Here is a 5655-nt window from a genome sequence, read left to right on the forward strand (position 1 = left end):
AGTACCCTTTCCTGACTCCTTCTGGGAGACACCCATCATCTGATATTCCAATTGACCAATTCCCTCTTCAGCTCTATTTCTCCTATTATTCATACCATTTTTATTTCTACTATTATATTTTTGATACTTAATATTTCTACTTATTAAACATTTTTTGGTTCTCATTTCCTGTTGCTAATATAGTTGTTCATTTCCTTGAGCATTCTATTCATGCTTATTTGAAGTCTCTGTCTGGCCACTCTAACACTTCTGCTTTGGATGGTGCATGTGATCTTTCTGTCTGTGTCTCTTGGGTATGTGTTGGTGTCTTTCTTTTGATGTGGTTGTGTTCCTTGGATGTCTAGCTATTTTGAGGGTATCAGACACTTAAGCTGGCCATGTACATGGGGCAGAGTGGGGGGAGTGATGCCCTAGGACCCCTGGCAAGTGTGAACCTCTCTTTACCAACTTTTTTTCCTAGCAGTATTTTTTTGTGGTAAAAGCTACATAATATAATATTTATCATTTTAACCATTTCTCTAGTTTTAGCATCATGATTATGACAGCCTCCAAGAATACTGTGTCTAGGGAAGGCAAATTCATACTCCGAATATGTGTATGTCCCCTGTGAGGACAAATCCCTGCTCTCTCCATGATATAAGTGCCCAGTGTAATCACCTTGAGTGGCTGAGTGGTCTCCCCAAGAAATGCTACCATCACTTCACTTTGGCAGGGCTGGGCACTCAGCAACATCTGTGGCCAGAGCATCCTTGGTAAGGAATAGGCCACACAAGGGCATCCACCTTGCTTCCAGGTATACCTAGACTTTGTACCTAAATCTAATAAATAAGCACTGGGACAGCTGGGGAAGAGGCTGACTGACATCCACAGAACAGTTATAAGAGTGTTCTCTCCAGGGGATGGATGCTCTCTGCTGGATATTCTGCTTTTTTCCAAGTCCCTGAGCATGAGGTGCAGAACAACTGGCCAGTCTGTTAGCCCCTGCCCATGAGCTGCAGAAGGTCCATATTGCAGGCCATCTTTCCTTCACACAAGATGGACCATCAGATGCATTGCCTGAATTTCTGCCTTTGGGATGATCTCTCCTCACCACTGTCTTTCAGGACCTTCCCTGAGTAACTGTCCACCTCAGGCTGGTGGTGGCCTACTGTGCTTTCTCCCTCTTCATTTCATGGTGATAGGGAATCCCCTTGAGGCTGTGGGTATGGGCTGCAGGGCTGGCAGTAAAGCAGTAGGACAGAGCCTGTGGGGCCTGATCCACAGGTGGTTTATGGACCTTCTGGACCCACTCGGGCCCATCTCATACATACCGTTTCTGTATAATGGAAAGCTCCAGGCATACCCAATTTTATGATTTGGTGGATCAGTTGGCACTCAGCTCCTAATGGGCAGTATGCTATGATTATTTCATAAAGCAGGTTATGTTTTTATTAGATTAATCATTCACTGGTGTCTCTTGTACACTTCGGCTTCTATCTTGAGGTCATTGTTCTGATTGAATTTTTGTGTTTATAAGAATATCCTTGAATGATTTCCTCAGAAAGAGTATATTTATGGTAGACTTTCTGAGAAATATCTTGGAAGTGTGATTTTCTTTGGTGAGTATCTTTTTTCCTTCTGGAAGCTCATAAGATTTTCTTTTGATCATTATAGTTAAAAAAAAATCTCACAGGAAATGCCTTTATTTATGAATTTAATTCTGCCTGGTACTTAGCTGGCATTTTCAATTGGAAAATTCAAGTATTTTTTTCAGATAAGGGACATTTTCATGTAATGTATCTTGTATTATTTCTTTTCTCTGCCTATTCCTTTCATTCGTTTTGGAGCCACTCTTATTGTTTGTTCTTCATGTTGCCTTTCTTTTCATTTATGATTTATTTATCTTTTATTGTGTCTGGGGAGTTATTTATTTATTTAACAAACACATTTGAGGACCTCCTCTGTGCCCAAATTTAGTCATTTGGGTGATATCAATGCACAAAACAAAGAACTCTGCCTTCATAGAACTTACATTTTAGTGGAAGAGACAGATAATAAATAAAGAAGTGTATTCTATAAGACATTTGAAGGTGATAAGTACTAAGGAAGAATGAGACAAGTAGAATAAGATAGAGAGGATTGGGAATGGTGAGAGGTAGATATCTGCAATTTTGAATAGATTCAGGGTAGACCTCTTGAGAACTAAAAATCAAGGTAAGGGAGTGAACCTTTCAAGACAGCCTTCCAGAGGAGGAACATTCCATGAAGCAGTAAGTGCAAAGGCCCTAAGAAAGGCCTTACATGTTGAATGAAGAGCAAGGAGGCTGGTGTGACTGGTGCAGGGTTAGTGTGGGGCTTTTGATGGGTAGCATATCTAGATCCTGTAGTCCACAGTAAACACTCTGGTTTTACTCTGCCTAAAATAGGAAGCCACTGTAGGGATTTGAGATAGAAGAATGACCTAATCTGACTTAGGTAATAAAAGGATCTCTTTGACTAACCTGTTAGGAATAGATTGCACAGGTATAGACTATATAGGAATAGATTGTAAAGGTAGAAGCGGCAGACCTAATAGAAGATCTGCAGTGGTCTAGCTAACAGGGGGTAGTGGCTGGGATCAGGGTGGTAAGCAGTGGGGCTGGTACCAAAGGACTTCAGTGGTTGTCAGAGTTGCCACCAGCTGAAATGACAAATGCTGTGGGGATAAAAATCAAGAATTCAGTTTTGGATATGTTAAGTTTGAGATGTTTCATATTCCCAAGTGAAGGTGTCAGGTAGGCAGTAGATATTTGAGTTTGGAGTCTGGGAGACAGATTTGGCTGGGTCTCTAAACTTGGGAGTTATTGGCATACATATAGAATTTAAAGCTGTAAGACTGGATGAGGTAACCTTATTGGTCAGGATATGCTAGGCTTCTGCCTCAGTAACAAATAGCCCCCCGAGTCCCACTGGCAGGACACATAAACATTCATTGCTCATTATATGAAGCTTGATGCATACAGTCTGGGCTCATTTCCAGGACATCTGTCTTTCATAAAGTGACTCAGCAGTCAGGCTGTTTTGGCTTTTAGTTTGCATGTCAACATGAAGATTTCTCCAAATAGCTGCAGCAAGAAAAAAGACAGCTGGAGAGTCATATGGCAGGTTTGCTGGGAAGCGGGAAGTGACCCATGTCTTCTGCTTACAGTCCATTGGACAGAGCCAGTCACATGTGGTCTTCTACTTGCCAGAAAGGAGTGGAGAGAGATATGGATGAATGGAGTCACTGAGGAAGCCAGGGTAGATAGAGGGGTACAGAAGGTCACGGAGAAGAGGCGGAGCCAGCAGAAGAGACAGAGAAGGTAGTTCAGGGAGGCAGAAGAAGGACCAGAAGATGGTTTCCTGGAACCCAGGGAGGAAAATATTATAAGGAAGAGGGAGTGACCCAGACTGGGCAGTAAGATGATGACTGAGGACTGGCCAGGAGCTCTTGTTGGAAATAATCTGTAACCTAGAGAAGAGCAACTTATCAGAGCCATGTGCAAAAGCCTGGCTGAATAAAGATAGATGGTAGGTGGGGAGGAATTAGAGAAAAATATAGGCAATAAATGGGGCAGACACTGATAGGGGAAGTAAGTTTGAGACAAGGGTGTTTCTGTTTGTCCTTTTCTGCTGGGAGGGGTGATGGTATTTTTATTTGCTCTTGAAGAAGATCTAGTAAAGTGGAAACTGATGATGTAGGAGAGAGAGGAGGTTTGTTGGCTCAGGGCCCTGAATAGGTGAGGAGGGGCAATGGGTAGAAGGTCTGGGGGAGAAGGGCAGGTGCGAAAGAGCCTTCTAGAGGCTTCTGCAGTGCAGTGAGGCTTGAGCAGGATGAATTACCTCTTGAGGTTCGTGGTCAGGAATTGAAATGAGACACATCAGGTCCATGTGGCTTGTGATTTTCCCAGCCACCTTCTGCTGGAGAATTGGATTTAACCCAGGTGAGTTCCATCAAGAGTTCAGGGACGTGAGAAGGCCAGGAGTTGGGTGTGTGCGAGGGAGTGATACTCCTAATAATGTTAGTGCTTCTTTTGACCTTGTGGGTCAGGATTTATGTTGCCAGAAGCATCCATTTAATTTTTCCTATCTGTATGTAGTTTTATAATCTGAATATATGATTATATATATGTAGGTATATGTGTGTATAAAATAACTAATAAGAATGGAAAAAATATAAATATAAAATGTACAAATATATAAAAATGTATAAGTTTAAGTAAAAAAAAGTTAAAATTATAATAAAAATCAAAGAAATAATTGCACCAAGAGCTCTTAAGGAGTTCTTACAACATGTTACAAAGAAACAACAAGAAAAAACAAGATTTTGGACTATATTTAATCCAAATCTGTGCCTATAATTATATATCTAATTGATAACTGTGCATCTATCTACTGATGCCGCATCTGCCCCCTTCCTGGCTCTTGTTACCATTTCTCTCACCGCTTCCCTTTGCCTCCTCTGTGAAGTCTGCCTCTCCAGGAGCCACCTGCTCTCCACAGGTGGCCTCGGATCCCCTCCCTCAAGCCACTGGATCCTTCACACCAGTGGCGCTGCTCAGTGTGGTCCCGGACCAGCGCATAGGCAGCACTTGGGAGCTTGCTGGAAATGCACATTCGGAGGCTCCGCCCTGAACCCCTGAATCAAATCTTGGGTGGGGCCTAGGAGTATCATTCACTAGCCCCCCAGGATTCTGCTGAGAACTGCTGCTGACATCGCTGTGGCTTTTGCTTTTCTAGTCACCTCAGCGACGTGGGCCCCTCAGACCTGCGCCGGTCAGGATCTGGGCAGCTGGCGTGAGGCACGAAAGGGAGTCCTCGGTGGACAGCGGCGGGTGAGCGCTGAGGAGGACCTGGCTCCCCGATGCTCAGGTTCCCCGTGTGTTCCCTTTGCGTGGAATCGCACGAGCTGTGCGCACACACATTTGGTAACCAGGAATTGCCATAATTAGAGACACCACTAAGTGGCATCATGACACTGTTATTCAGTAAGTTTTACTCTATGTAGTTGTGGCTATACTCTCTATAGGAAGTTCTCCAAGGAGGACCAAAATTATTTCTGTAATAATACTAAGATGTCACTTGTCTTTTTCATTTTTTCTCCTGAGTATGCAGTGGAATTTTCCAGAGACTACACAATGTGTCACATTGCAATGGATTGAAAGCCAAAGTAGATCTGAGAATCCAGCCAGTCTTTACTAAGCCAGACATTACAGAGATTTGCAAATGTAAAAAGATGCCTCCCTTCCTGCTGAGTTTTCTGTAATGCCTTTATTTTTCATAAAAATTTTATTTACATTAACATGCAATGGGTTTATGAGTGGTATTTCAAAGTCAATAAATCAGTACATATTTTGAAATCTCAGCTTTAATATCTAAAGCAGTTAAAATTGGTAGATAGAATTCACATACACACAAATTATTTACGGGTCGACAATCATTTTTTAAGAGTATGAAGGTGTACTGAGGCAAAAATGTTTGACAGTCATTGTTCTGTATGTAATCACGTGTCCATAGATGCATCTCAAGGTTTTTTTTTTTTTTGTAAAGAACCGGCATATACAGAGAAGGGGAAAATCACTTGTAATCTTATTGCCAAGAGGTGAGAGACAGTTGCTATTCACATTTTGTCATGTTTTCTCCCAGCTGTGTTTCGCA

At 42.3% G+C, this 5655-nt stretch overlaps 1 long non-coding RNA gene across 1 annotated transcript; it reads left to right on the forward strand.

Moving 5' to 3' along the window:
- Window positions 1-3263: 3263 nt before the first annotated feature.
- On the forward strand, window positions 3264-5230 carry LOC140846289 (uncharacterized). Its single transcript, XR_012125303.1, has 3 exons — window positions 3264-3941; window positions 4738-4985; window positions 5106-5230. It is a non-coding gene; the product is annotated as an uncharacterized lncRNA (long non-coding RNA).
- Window positions 5231-5655: the final 425 nt, after the last annotated feature.

The sequence above is a fragment of the Manis javanica genome, chromosome 14 (genome assembly GCF_040802235.1).
Source record: "Manis javanica isolate MJ-LG chromosome 14, MJ_LKY, whole genome shotgun sequence".
In the NCBI taxonomy this organism is placed as follows: Eukaryota; Metazoa; Chordata; class Mammalia; order Pholidota; family Manidae; genus Manis; species Manis javanica.